Source organism: Talpa europaea, assembly GCF_964194135.1.
Source record: "Talpa europaea genome assembly, chromosome: 5".
Taxonomy (NCBI): domain Eukaryota; kingdom Metazoa; phylum Chordata; class Mammalia; order Eulipotyphla; family Talpidae; genus Talpa; species Talpa europaea.
This window is the reverse complement of record NC_140071.1, coordinates 8,367,342-8,381,342: the sequence shown is the minus strand read 5'-3', so window position 1 is coordinate 8,381,342 and position 14,001 is coordinate 8,367,342.

Below are 14,001 nucleotides of genomic sequence, written 5' to 3'. Positions count from 1 at the left end.
TCTCCCTCTCCCTCTCCCTCTCCCTCTCCCTCTCCCTCTCCCTCTCCCTCTCCCTCTCCCTCTCCCTCTCCCTCTCCCTCTCCCTCTCCCTCTCCCTCTCCCTCTCCCTCTCCCTCTCCCTCTCCCTCTCCCTCTCCCTCTCCCTCTCCCTCTCCCTCTCCCTCTCCCTCTCCCTCTCCCTCTCCCTCTCCCTCTCCCTCTCCCTCTCCCTCTCCCTCTCCCTCTCCCTCTCCCTCTCCCTCTCCCTCTCCCTCTCCCTCTCCCTCTCCCTCTCCCTCTCCCTCTCCCTCTCCCTCTCCCTCTCCCTCTCCCTCTCCCTCTCCCTCTCCCTCTCCCTCTCCCTCTCCCTCTCCCTCTCCCTCTCCCTCTCCCTCTCCCTCTCCCTCTCCCTCTCCCTCTCCCTCTCCCTCTCCCTCTCCCTCTCCCTCTCCCTCTCCCTCTCCCTCTCCCTCTCCCTCTCCCTCTCCCTCTCCCTCTCCCTCTCCCTCTCCCTCTCCCTCTCCCTCTCCCTCTCCCTCTCCCTCTCCCTCTCCCTCTCCCTCTCCCTCTCCCTCTCCCTCTCCCTCTCCCTCTCCCTCTCCCTCTCCCTCTCCCTCTCCCTCTCCCTCTCCCTCTCCCTCTCCCGGGGTTTCCTTCTTATACCCCGGTCGCTCCTCCCATTGTACCTCTCAGTCTCGCGTGATTTACAGGAGGACGCAGGGGTTTCTCCGAAGGCGAAACAGTAGATCGAAACCCAATTCATTGAGCACATGTGCAACATGACGCATGCTCCAGGCGGCTCCGGACAGCAGTGTATTTTAGTCAATCTTCCTGTTCTGCTCCCCACTGTGTCTCTGGTGAGTCCTCTCACCCCCACACCTCTGGCCTATACCCCAGTTCTTGTAAGCATAAATAAATAAATCTTTAAAAAAATTGTAAACTTTTAAAAAAGTTAAATAAGACCTTTTCTAACCTGGAAATATTTCCTCAAGAATCTGGGAGCCATTTTTTGCAAATATCACCAAGGAAGATAGCACCACTAGGTTCTGGTTTCCATTGAGAGGAGGAGCTTAATTTAGACCAGTGTCTCTCCACATTGCTCTAATATCAAGGTATAAGCTGATTTTTTCTTTAATAAAAACCAATTTTCTAACTCCAGTGACTGTCCTAATCACCAGGTAAATCTGGGACATACCATGTGTGACAAATGGTGTTGCTGAATATGGACACACTGCGTAATGGCACAGAAAACCAACACCCCCCCACCCCAACTAACTTTTAAGAAAACAAGTAATTCAATGCAAGATCACCTGGCAAGGAAACTAGAGGCAGATTTCAAATCAGTGTCCCTGAAGATGAGGTTTTGGGCAGTATTTGAAGGGTTGAGGAATAGACTTCAATGCACTTTATCTACTCTAGCCATCCATTTTGTTTAATGGAAGAGAAACTAGACTAGTTCCATTCTTTTTGTCACCTGCTACCATTGTATCATCTGCCCCAAATGGGTCTATTCCTTAGTCCTTTATTGCCCTGAATAGACATCACAAAGAAACTGACACAAAGAAACTTACTAAAATGTATAGTAAAAAATTTATAGTAAAAAATAGCTTCAAACATCTGCACAGCAAAAGAGTTATTCGATTAAGTTCTTTCTTTGATATTTCCAATGGAAAATAAAAGTCCACATTGATTAAGCCAGGAGACTGGGCACATTATCTCTAGTGTATATCATTCAGTGCAATCAAAAGCTAATTTATGCATTGGATTTTAGGTTTAAGTGTAAAACAGAAGTGAATTAAGTGTGTGTTGACAGATAATGATAAAAAATATATAGTTATCAGCCAAAGAAAGAAAGAAATCCTGCTCTTTGTGACAACCTAGATGCATCTGTAGGATATTGCACTAAGCGAGACAGAGAAGGAAAATACTAAGTGGTATCACTTATCTGTGTACTCTAAAAATGTCTAACTCAGAAATAGAGAGTGTAATGGTGGTTGAAAGGAGCTGGGCTGTGGGGAATAGGTGATGTTAATATAGGGGTGCAAATCTTTATTTATCCTGTTAACATAATTAAAGGAACTAGTATAAAGCATGGCAATTATACTTAATAATGCTGTATTGTAAACTTGCAGTTATTTTTTTTTTAATTATCAGAGTGGTTTCTATTGAACAATTACCACCATTCTTTTTTTTAAAGATTTATTTATTTATGCATGCAAGAACTGTGATACAAGCCTGAGGTGTGGGCGGTGAGAGGATTCAACAGATACAGAGTAGGGAACAGAACAGGTGGATCTACTGAAATACACTTCTGAAGGGAGCAGTGAGGAGACAGGAGAGGTCTGCTGCACCATGTGGGTCAGCTCTCTGGTCGGGGATCGAACTTGTTCTGCAGAGGCTGTGGATAGCTTCATAGTGCTGTGTCTCAACCCCTTGAGCCACCAGGGAGGCTCCTAAACTTACAATTATTAAGGGAATATAATTATTCTCACCACAAAAACAATATGAAGGACACTGAACAAGGTGATGAATGTGTTCATCAAAATGACTGTGGTAATAGTTTCACATTTTTGACTTTCATGTTTTTAATTTATGTCAGACTTCACTAAAACTGAAAAAAAAAAAAGACTAAAATTCTTGGAGAAAAATGCATGTTAATGCTTAGGTAATTTTTATTGACACAGAAAAACATAGTAAAAGATACAGCGTTACCATACATAAATATATTTTCTACTAAAATAATTATTCATACAAAATAATAATAATTTTCCTTATTTCTATGTCAATAAAAATAAAGCAAATAAATTTAAAAATCATTTCTATTGCTAACTTTTATTGCATGGCGAAATAAGATACAATAACTTATTGTTAGATATTTGGGTTATTTTCATTTGGGTGACAGTAAAACACAAATTTCATTTAAAAATCTTATTTATAGTCCCCTGTTGATATGATTGATGGGTTGCCGAAGGATTCATTCATAAAAGTGGAATACTTCATTTATGAGAGTGTACTGTTCTGAAAATATGTTACTAAATAATTACCCATATGTTATGCCAAATTACACTTCAGACTTCAACATGTGATCATCCACTTTTCCAAACTGTGACAAAGCTTAATATTTCCCACTTCAAACAGTATTTGGCAATTTATTTAATGATATATAATATTGTGTTGTTCTTTTGCTAGGCATATTTGAATACTTGTGAGAGTAATCATGTTTTTCTCACTGTGCTTACTCACCATGCTGAACCCAAGTTTCAAGCACCCCCCTAAGCCCGCTTCTATAAACCTCAGGGATAACTGAGTTAGTTTCTTGAGATAGGAAAAAGTGAAAGCACCCATTTAGATTCAAAATAATGAAATTCTCCAACAAATACATTTTGCATTGCCAAAATATTTGGGTGCCTCATGCTTGATCAATATGAGGAAAATACACATATTCACACAAATTGTGAGTTCTTTCTTCTGTCTTGTATAATACTGCTTCTCACCAACCACTTGCCCAAGTATCTCCACCCCATCAGAATAATGTAGTCAGCACAAGATGAACTGGAACTTGCATTGGTTTGGATGCAATAACATTCATTTTCTTAATGTAATTTAGTGAGAAACGCAATTTTGGGCCTCCCTGGTGGCACAAGGGGATAAGACGCAACCTTTGAAGCTATCCGCAGCCACGGCAGCAGGAGTTCGATCCCTGGCCAGGGAGCTACCCACATGACACTGCAGACCTCTCCTGCCCCTCCTGCTGCTCCCCTCAGCAGTGTATTTCAGTAGATCTGCCTGTTCTCCTCCCTACTCTGTCTCTGGTGAATCCTCTCATGCCCCACAACTCTGGCTTATACCCCAGTTCTTGTATGCATAACAATAAATAAATCTTTAAAAAAAAAGAAATGCAATTTTATTTTATTATGACTCAATGGTGTACAACTCTCAGAGAGGAAAAAAAAGAAATTAATTTAGAAGGCAGTATGCATAGTGAAATAAGAAAGACATCACAAGAAAGACATTTCATAGAAAATATTGTAAGAAAGACGTTGGCATGATTTCACTCTTCAGTTGAAATAAAGCAACAAAACAAACCAAAAAGCAAAACAAAACAAAAACAACCATTTAGATTACAAGAACAAAATTGTGCTTCCCAGAGGGGAAAAGAATGAAGGTGTGGAAATTGTGTGGCCGTGGATGGAAGCTAGACTTTTTGTGGTGAACATAATATAGTATATACAGATGCCAGAATATAATGTGTTTACCTAAAACCTAGATATTGTTTTAAATACTTCAGTGAAAATATTTAAAAATTGTTTTAAAAACTAAAGTCATATGGCCTCAGCTCTGACTTAGTGAAAATGCAGAACTACTCACAATCTCCCCTCAATGTGGTGCTGGCCTCTGTTCTAACAACCCAAAATGAGAAATCAGAGGTCACTGCCTCTGCTGTCTAGATGTCACATTGTTCCTGACCCAGCTGCTATGTGCAGTCATTTTGGTCAGATTTCTGCTTTCTGCAGTGCTAAGCGACTGTTACTCAAAATAGACCCTGGCCTCTAACCTGTCTGGTCTGTCCGGCAGGGTAAGGGTCAGCTCTCCAAGCCCAGTCAAGTACATATTGCTTTTATTGTTCTGCCCGAGAGCATGTGACATTTCCTCTCTGTCCTTGGCCTTTCTTACCAAACTTCCCAGAAAGCTCTGAACCTTTTCAATTTGTAGATTCTTCCTTAATACAGGAAGAATTTCTGAATTCTTATTCATGTACACATTTTGCCTTGCAAATACATGCTAGATGAGTCAGGAGGGCCTCCGTGGTGGGGAAAGGGGTTAAGCACCGCACTATGAAGCATTCTACAGCCTCTGCGGCGTAAGTTCGATCCCTGGCTGGCCAAGGAGCAACCCACATGGCGCAGCAGACCTCTCCTGCCTCGCCCGCTGCTCCCCTCAGTAGTGTATTTCAGTCCATCTGCCTGTTCTGTTTCCACTCTGTCTCTGGTGAATCCCCTCACACACTCCCTCCTTCCACATCTCTGGCCTGTCCCCCAGCTCGTATATGCATAAATAAATAAATCTTTAAAACAAAAAAAAGATGAGTCAGACCACTGTATATGGGAACATCTCAGGAAACTGCATGTGCAGGGACCTTAGCTAACAGGATCTATGGGTTCTTATTTTTTTTCCCCTTGCGTTCCCAAGTCTGCATTTTTGCTTTGACTTTTGACATATCTCTCACCTCATAGTTCACATCACCCATTCGGGTCTTAACATTGACCTGCCCTTTCTTTTATTCATCCATGAAAATCTTGAACATTATTATGTTTTATGCATTTGAATGATTTTTTATGAACTATTGTTATTACTGGACTGTTATTATTGCTTGTATCGAAGCTGTCCATGTCCTGGTCATTTCTCTTTCCCTAAGAGCAGTCTGTCTGCTCCTTACTTCTTCCTACACTGGATGTGAAGTTCAAGTTGCCATGCTTCTCATTGGCCTGAGTTAATCATTGATGCTCAGTCATCAGTGGTTGGTGCATTGGGATTGCTACAGGCAACTGGTTGTGCAGTGGTGCCTTTCTCAAGGGGGCCACCAATGAGCCAGGTGACAGCAGAGATACCTGAGAAAATAACCATTGAATCTTTGTTGATTCCAATGGAGAAATTAAGGCTCTTCTAGCTTGAGAGGTAGAACTGAGTTTCTCCTACTTTCCTCAGGAGTCAAGGAAATGAGCTGGCCTGCCCCTGAAATCTCATTGGTGGGGTTACACTTCCACTCTAGAGTATATGTGCCTTTGAACATGTTGAATTTCCTGCAGGATTGAGGTATTTCATTGTCTTCTATTCATTCTATTGGTGACCGAAGGATTCTTGCCCCAGGGGATGCCTGAATATGCTAATTTCTGACACTGGGCAGAGGATAATAACAGCAGCTTATTCATTCACAGCCTGCAGGATGGGCCATCACTCCCCATCACTCCGTATGGGGTCTCTCTTGGGGGCTACGTTCAAGAATAGAGTCAAGAGGCAGCAAGTTAGACTTTATAGAAGTAAGATGGTTGGTGGCCCCGTTCGCATAGGAGGACGTGAAAGATTTGCTGGAATAATGCCATGTGCTGGCAAGGAACTGAAGCCCAGGACTCAGGGCTAAGTAGGCACAGTGCTTGTGGCCTTGATAAGGAAGTTGTGGCCTGGGGACTTTATCTGTAAGAGCAGAGCAGAGCAGAGAAAAACACTTTCATTTAAGTCGTTTAAGGCACTCCTGGTTTTTCCAGATGTCATGGTGACAAAACAGTGCCTCTAATTTTCAGGTCTTACATTACAAAGAGGGATGTGCTGCTCACACTAAGGATCTTGGTCACGGGCCTCTGATGACCATGACTGGTGGACAGCTGAGTCCTTGCAACTTATCTCAATAGTCTAGACAAAGTTTGGGGTCTGGCTTTTCCTCCACAGGCTGCGTTCGCTTGTGAGCACAAGCAACTGCCCAGTCTGGAGGGGTGAGGCGTAGTAAAGGTGGGTGGTAGAGCACAGCTGGAGGCTGAACTCCAACATCACCAGGAATCTATTCAGGGAGAGCATAGGGTTGTACTTACTCTTCTTACTGTTGTCAGGCATGCTACCATTCACCACTAGACACTCCTGATACCACATAAGTATTCAGTGTGATTTTTCTTAGCATCAGTATTACCTGGTGAAAGCGCAGTGGTAGGCCTCTCTGGTGGCGCAAGCGGTTATGTCTCAGAACTGTGAAGCTATCTGCAGCCACTGCAGCACGAGTTCGAGCCCCAACCAGGGAGCTGACCCACGTGGTGCAGCAGAACTCTCCTGTCTCCCCATTGTTCCCTCAGCAGTGTATTTTGTCAGTCTGCCTGTTCTGCTTCCCACGCTGTCTCTGGTGAATCCTCTCAACCCCCCACACCTCTGGACTGCACCCCAGCTTCTGTATGCCTAAATAAATAAATCTTCGAAAAAAATGCAATGGTAACATCAATGTGTACGAGTCTTAAGGACTGAGACAATTTGTGCATTTAGAAATATGACAATTCACAGCAATGCTGTGAACCAACAGACCCATTAGGCACGGGTGATTGGTTATCAGATGTTGTAATGTCAAAGAGTTATTAGTTTCATCCTAAAGAACAGCATTGCAAGAAACAGAGAAGCAAAGTGAATCAGGATGCACATTTTGATAGTATGATCATATTTAGCAATTCCATGCTTGAAAATGTCAGCATTTTCAAAACTATCTTAAGAAGGCTACTTAAACATTTTAGAATAAAAAGGAAACAATTCTAAGGCTCATTCAAGATTTGAGTAAAACATATGTCTGGAACTTTATAAAAAAATTAAAGATTGATCAATCAGTAACCCTTTGTTTAAGATATATGAGTTTTATAAGTCATGAATCTTATGAACAAGGTAAAATGTCTTGGAATGGGAAAATATTTGTATCAACTTTTTTGGATAATCACAGACAACTTTTTTAATCTTTTGCATGATTAATGCTACTAATTTAAATGTTTATATATTTGAAATTCTATTTACTGGAGGTTGCCATTATTTTTCTAGAAAATGAATTAGTTTTGTGTTCATGTTTGTCCATATATTTTCTTCTCCCCCACCCCCATTTCCCTCAGGGTTTTGATCTTTTAATGATCTAGCTTGGTAAATAAACTAGTTCCACAGTAAACATTGTATTAAATTAATTCCATTCTTTTCCCATGCAGAAAAGTACTAATAAATTATTCTGAAATAAATATGTTCTTGCCATATTGAATAGGATGAATTAATAAAAAAGCACCTTCAAAGGCTTTCACTATGACATTAATTTGCAAGGTATAGCTATGTAAATTGCTTTCATTTTATTAATTTTCAAACTTCCGTATGCTTTATGTGGCCTAATTAATAAAATTGATTTATGTTCATTTAATCAAAAGATAGATTAATTGTGACATATTGTCTTTAGATAGTATTAATACGTTTTTTTTTTTGGTTTTTTTTTTTATAGAGGCATGTTTTTTTATTTATTTATTTTATTTGTTTGTTTGTTTTGTTTCTACATGCACTGGGCACAGTCAGAAGCGCGGGAGGGTGAGAGAATTCACCAGAGCCAGAGCGGGGAGCAGAGCAGGCAGACAAATGAAGTACACTGCTGAGGGGAGCAGCGGGCGGCAGGAGAGGTCTGCGCGCCATGTGGGACCCTCCTCCGGTGGCCGGGGAGCAGCCGGGGATCGAACCGGTGCCGCAGAGGCCGCGGGCAGCTTCGCAACCCAGCGCTCAACCGCTGCGCCACCGGGGAGGCCCTAGATAGTATTAATACGTTTTTTTTTCTTTTCATCCCTAAGAAGTGACAAATATCCAATGTCTAATATTTAGAATTAGAGTAGATAACACTAATGAGCTATCATAGCTCTGTGCAATTCATGAGAATAGCATTTCTTCATACCTTCTCTGTCTATACTTAACAAAAGTATAATATCTATCTATCTATATAATATTTGAGATCATGCCATTTATAATGGAAAGCAAATTTTCTAGAGTATTTGATTGCTTTATGGTTACTTGGTCTGCTCTTAGCACTTCAGATTAAGTGTTCTACTTTTAACATCAGACATATATGATGTGTTGAAGTTTGAAGAAATTAATATTTAACGATCTATTTTTAATCATCTAGTTTTATGTCTAGGTATTTGCCTTTTTCTATTAATTCTAGGTAGTCATTGATTGATTATAATAAAGCCCATGAGTTACGGTTCTGGGAAATTTTGCTTTATTTTTATGAAATCTTTTTTTTTTTAAAGATTTTATTCATGTATACAAGAATTGGGTTATAGGCCAGATGTGTGTGGGGGTTAGAGAATTCACCAGAGACAGAGTGGAGAACAGAACAGGCAGATTGACTGAAATAAACTGCTGAGGGGAGCAGCGGGTGAGTCAGGAAAGGTCTGCTGCGCCATGTGGGTAGCTCCCTGGCTGGGGATCGAACTTGTGCTGTGGAGGCTGCAGATAGCTTCATAGCTTGCATCTTAACCTCTTGAACCACCAGGGAGGCCTTATTTTTGTGGAATCTTTATCTCTGTCTCTCTCTCCCTCTGTCTCTCAGTCTCTGTCTCTCCATCTATTGTCTCCCTCTGCCTCTCTGGCTGTCACTCTAATTTTATGAAAACTTTTGTGGACAAGTGGCATTTTATGTATATATGCATTTACTTCAGCATTTTGCTTTATCTCTGTTTTTAAAAAGATACTACCCAACTCATATTTATTTATCTTCTTAATTTTATATTGAGTCAGATACAGAAAGAAGAAAAATGAAGAGAGTAGAGGGGAAGAGAAGGGAGGAGAGAGGAGGAGAGACAAAATGAAAAGAGAAGCAAAAAGATCTGCTTTGGATGTTATAGCTGTACCTTGACAAAGGCTGAGATAAAAAATGGATAATCTCTGAGAAAAGTCACGATATTGTTCAACCAACGATACACCAGGAAATGTGATCATCATTCAGGAACAATGTCTAGAATTGAGTAAACCCCTACCATTGGTCACGTCATGTCACAGTTTTGACTATGGCATACAAAAATATCTGGATAAATTTCCACATAAACAAATTATTTAGATAGAAATTAACATTATGAAAATGATATTAATGTCCTTGTCTCTTCTGAACTTTCTTTTTTGTCTTGCCAATCCTGGAAGATCAGCTCTTTGCAAGACAAAATACACCTATAATTTAAAGGCAATTTACATTAATTATAATTCCATGAATATACAATTAAAATTATTCAGATCCACAAAGACTTCAAAAATTGCACTAAAGTGTTGAGAAATAAGGCTAATGAGTGATAAGAAGAAAAGAAAATTCTGGAGATCTTAATAGTAAGAAGAGTTATTTACATGTTTAACTTGAGAAATATTTCTGAATAAGATCTCTCCTTTCTAAACATCATAATCTCTAGCAATCTATGGTACATTTATTAAAATGCCTTTGATTGTTGTACACAGTTGTGAACTTTCTATTCATAACATGCTACTTCTATAGAATATGCAGCTTTGAATGATTCCTGCATGCTTTGATGAAAGGTTTAGAAATGTGTGGGTGGAATTATTTTCTCCATAAACACGTATTCTATTGGAATGTTCCCCCATGGACAAATATGTTTTTTAATAAAATAAAAGTTATGTGTATTCAAACAAATCTTATATTTAGCTTAACTTGAACTACAATACGATGGCCATTAGCCTTGGTAGCTATAAATGAAGGGTGCTCAAATGGTCAAATATGTGTTTTGCCAACTAGTAGTAAGTCAAAAATATATGTACTCATGCCAGGCAACTGGAAATTAAAAAGGAAGTACAGACACTAAAATAAATGAATCTCTTAGGAATACTGAAGCCAAATTTAATTTTCTAGCTAAAGTGTTAATGAAGGAATCTGCCTTGAGAGTTATCAAAGAAGCCTGACATGAAGTGCAATGTAGGAGAAAGTCTTACAAGGGAACATAAGCTCAAACCACGTCTTCACAAGGCTCATACATGTGCAGCATGTGTATATCAACCTAGCTGCTCATTTAAATTGGGATTAGAATGTTACAGATCATGTGTATGTATTTTGCCTGCTCTGATCTCATGAGCACGGGGTCAATTACAAGGTTGATTCTCTTACCCCTTTGCTCTGCTTTGTGGCTCTGGGACTATGGTTCCACACGTTTCAATTCTCTTTACCAACCTACTTCTGTGGAGTATTTGTTAATAAGTGCCAGAGAGGGATATTAGAAGCAGGAGGTGTGGGGAGTGAGTTCTCACTTAGTGATTTCCTGAGGTTTCTGCCAGACTCACCTTATCAATGTCACTGCATCACAACAGCTCTCCCCAAACAAGTAGCCACTGAATGTTTTAATTCTCTGAGAAGCCTGAATGTAAGCTCCATGAAAACCTCTGCAGAGTCCTTGTATTCTGATGATATAAAAATCTTCTCTTTGTTTCCTGTCCTAGAAATAAAGCTGCTCTGTATTGTTGTTATTTCTTGATCTCTCTAGTTCTGGTCGTGCAAATGCCTATATAAAATTCACTCCATTAAATATCTAGAAGAATTTGCATTATCCCCACTATACTTTAGGTGGTGACTAATGATGTCTTACAAATTTAATGAAATATCCCAAATTCCCAAGTCCAATAACCACTATCATTTATATAGCTTGGGAACAAGCTGGCTATCCAAATACATTCTGCATGGTTTAGTGTATGTATTATTTTCCATCCTATTGGAATTAGTCACTCAAATCCTCTGCATCTCCCAGTTAATTATGATCAATTGTTATTGTTTCAGAAATACTGTACTTGTTTTGGTTTATTTCACTATTTGTAATTGATCACCTCAGTGACTTAATAATTCAAGTTTTTATTATTCAGAAATAAGATCCATTGTCAGTTCCTGAGCTGTAAACTACAGTTATGTGTCGTAGACATCTATAAATATAAGAAATAAGGTTACTCCAGAGAGATAAGTGCAGTAGAAATAGAAGCATGGGGACAGTGATGGGAAAATTGGATGTAGCCCAGCTTGACTGGAGAATAATTCTAATTCTAAGAGTAATACCGAATGGTAAGACTAAGAATTTAAAATGAGGCTAAACTGCAGAGGGGTTTTAATGGATCTCAAACTGATTAACGGACAAAGAAAATAGAGTTGAATAACACAGTCTATTCATCATTACTCTCAGGCTCTGAATAATTGAGTAAATTGACAATAAAAATAAAGTTTGCTTTTATGGGGTTGTAAGGGAAGAGCACATTTATACCTGCAGCGTGTGTTAATATAGATCCCAGAGCTCCCTTCCACTCTGGGAAAACTCATACACTCATGGCCCTGCCGGAGCATAGCTGGCTGATATTACCAAAGGCCCAACTCTTGGCTGCTGTCCCCTCACCCAACAGAGTTTCCTCACCCAAGTTACAAAACCTTTCCCAGTGCAACACACCAAAGATGCACTGATAGGGTGGCCCACATATTGACGTTGTTGTGATCCTGACCTGTCGAGATGCTCTATGTATTGCCGTTGCTATGACCACGACTGATGGAGGAGGGATGGGGCAGCTGGGACAGACCAACTTCAAGTTCTCAATGGGAAAGCAAGCACTTGATTGTGAGGACACCAGCAGACACATGAAAGCAGAACAGATAAAATCTCCTCTCACTCAAAATTAACAGATGGTTGTGATGAGCTGCCTCTGAAAAGTAGTTTAAAGTGGCACCAAATTCAGGCCTCCCCTGGTGGCACAGGCGGTTGAGCACCGTGCTGTGAAGCTGTCCATAGCCTCTGCAGCCCTGGTTCGATTCCGGAGGCTGGCAAGGGTTCCACATGGTGCAGCAGACCTCTCCTGTCTTGCCCACTGCTCCCCTAAGCAGTGTATTTCGTCAGTCTGCCTGTTCTGCTCCCCACTCTGTCTCTGGTGAATCCTCTCACCCTCCCGCGCATCTGGCCTACACCCCAGTTCTTGTATAAATAAATAATCTTTAAAAATAAAGTGGCACCAAATTTAAGTCAATTGGAGATGACTATGCACCCGGCACCCATAGGTCTGATGCCTTCTCCAGGTTTTAGTAAGAGCTGCTGGGACCCCAGATCTGACAAAAGATTCTTCCTCTCCCTGCATAGTCATGGCTGTTATTCCCTCTCCAGGCCTGGTCCTGCTTGCTCTGTAGCTCTAGATTCTGGAATCTCAACGGTGGTGCAGCAGGATGAGCACAGTGCTGTGAAGCTGTCCACAGCCTCTGCAGTGTGGGTTTGATTCCCGGCCAGCCAGGGAGATTCCCACATGGCATGTCAGACCTCTACTGTCAGGCCCGCTGCTCCCCTCAGCAGTGTATTTCGGCCATCATGCTTGTTCTGCTCCCTGCTCTGTCTCTGGTGAATCCTCTCAACCTCCCATGCCTCTGGCCCTGTACTCCAGCTCTTGCATAAAAAATAACTAAATCTTAAGAAAAAAAAAAGATACTAACCTCCCTTCCGTGGCCAATTGAATATTATGCTTATATTATTGTATTATGTGTTCCCCCCAACAAATCCATACTGTGGTTATATGCACCTAGCTTGAGTCACCATGAAACCTTCCCTCTTCCTGGAAGTTAGCACGCTACAGATCCCTGCTTGGATAAAACAGCATGCATGGGAATGGATTCAGAGGTGGGTCTAACAAAGGGAGGTGATATTTACCTCCTTACATATCCAGAACACAGGGTTGGATAAAAGAGAGTTTAATAGTATGAAAACACTCTCCCATGATACAGAATTTAATATTATAACAGGAATACAATAAAACTTTGCAAATATGGTACAAGATGACTTGAAGAAATAATGATTCACATTAGGTGAGATAGAAATGTCAAAGCTATCATGGTGGATAGTCAAAGTGTTCACATGAAAATGGAAAGTTATATAAGACTGGGACATCCATCACCCAACTATGTTCTGTGGTAGGGCCTGGGGTCAACACATTTACCATAATGATTAAGTGAAGCAGTAAAAGGGACACCAAAATCACTGAGAAGCTCATTATGGCTCCCCTCTGAAAGGGGAGATTGAGGGGATTAGATGCTTTTGCCAATGTGGATTCCTTGATAGCATTGAGAAAATAGATCTCTGAAATCATAGAGGTCAGGATGTAGTGAATATTCATCAGAAGTAAGATGAGCAAATTATTTTAATGAGTCACTGGATCTGATTGGCATCCAGGGGTGTCTGACCTGCAAAGAGTTTTGAAGATGGTTAAAATAAATATAGCAACCCTAGGGCAAGAATGATGTGTATTCCACAAAGATAGTACTCCATCTATTGGCCGTAATCAGAATTAATGGTCAGGAGGTGGAATACAGCTGACCCAGTTAAAAACAATCACAATAACTTGTCTTTTTGTTTGTTTGTTTCATTAAGGAGGTTTTCAGACTCAGAACCCAGTGCCTGTAGAAGTGTTCAACTCCCTTGGAGAAAGGATCCTACAATGTCACATCAAGTAATCATGGTAAGATGGTAATAATCC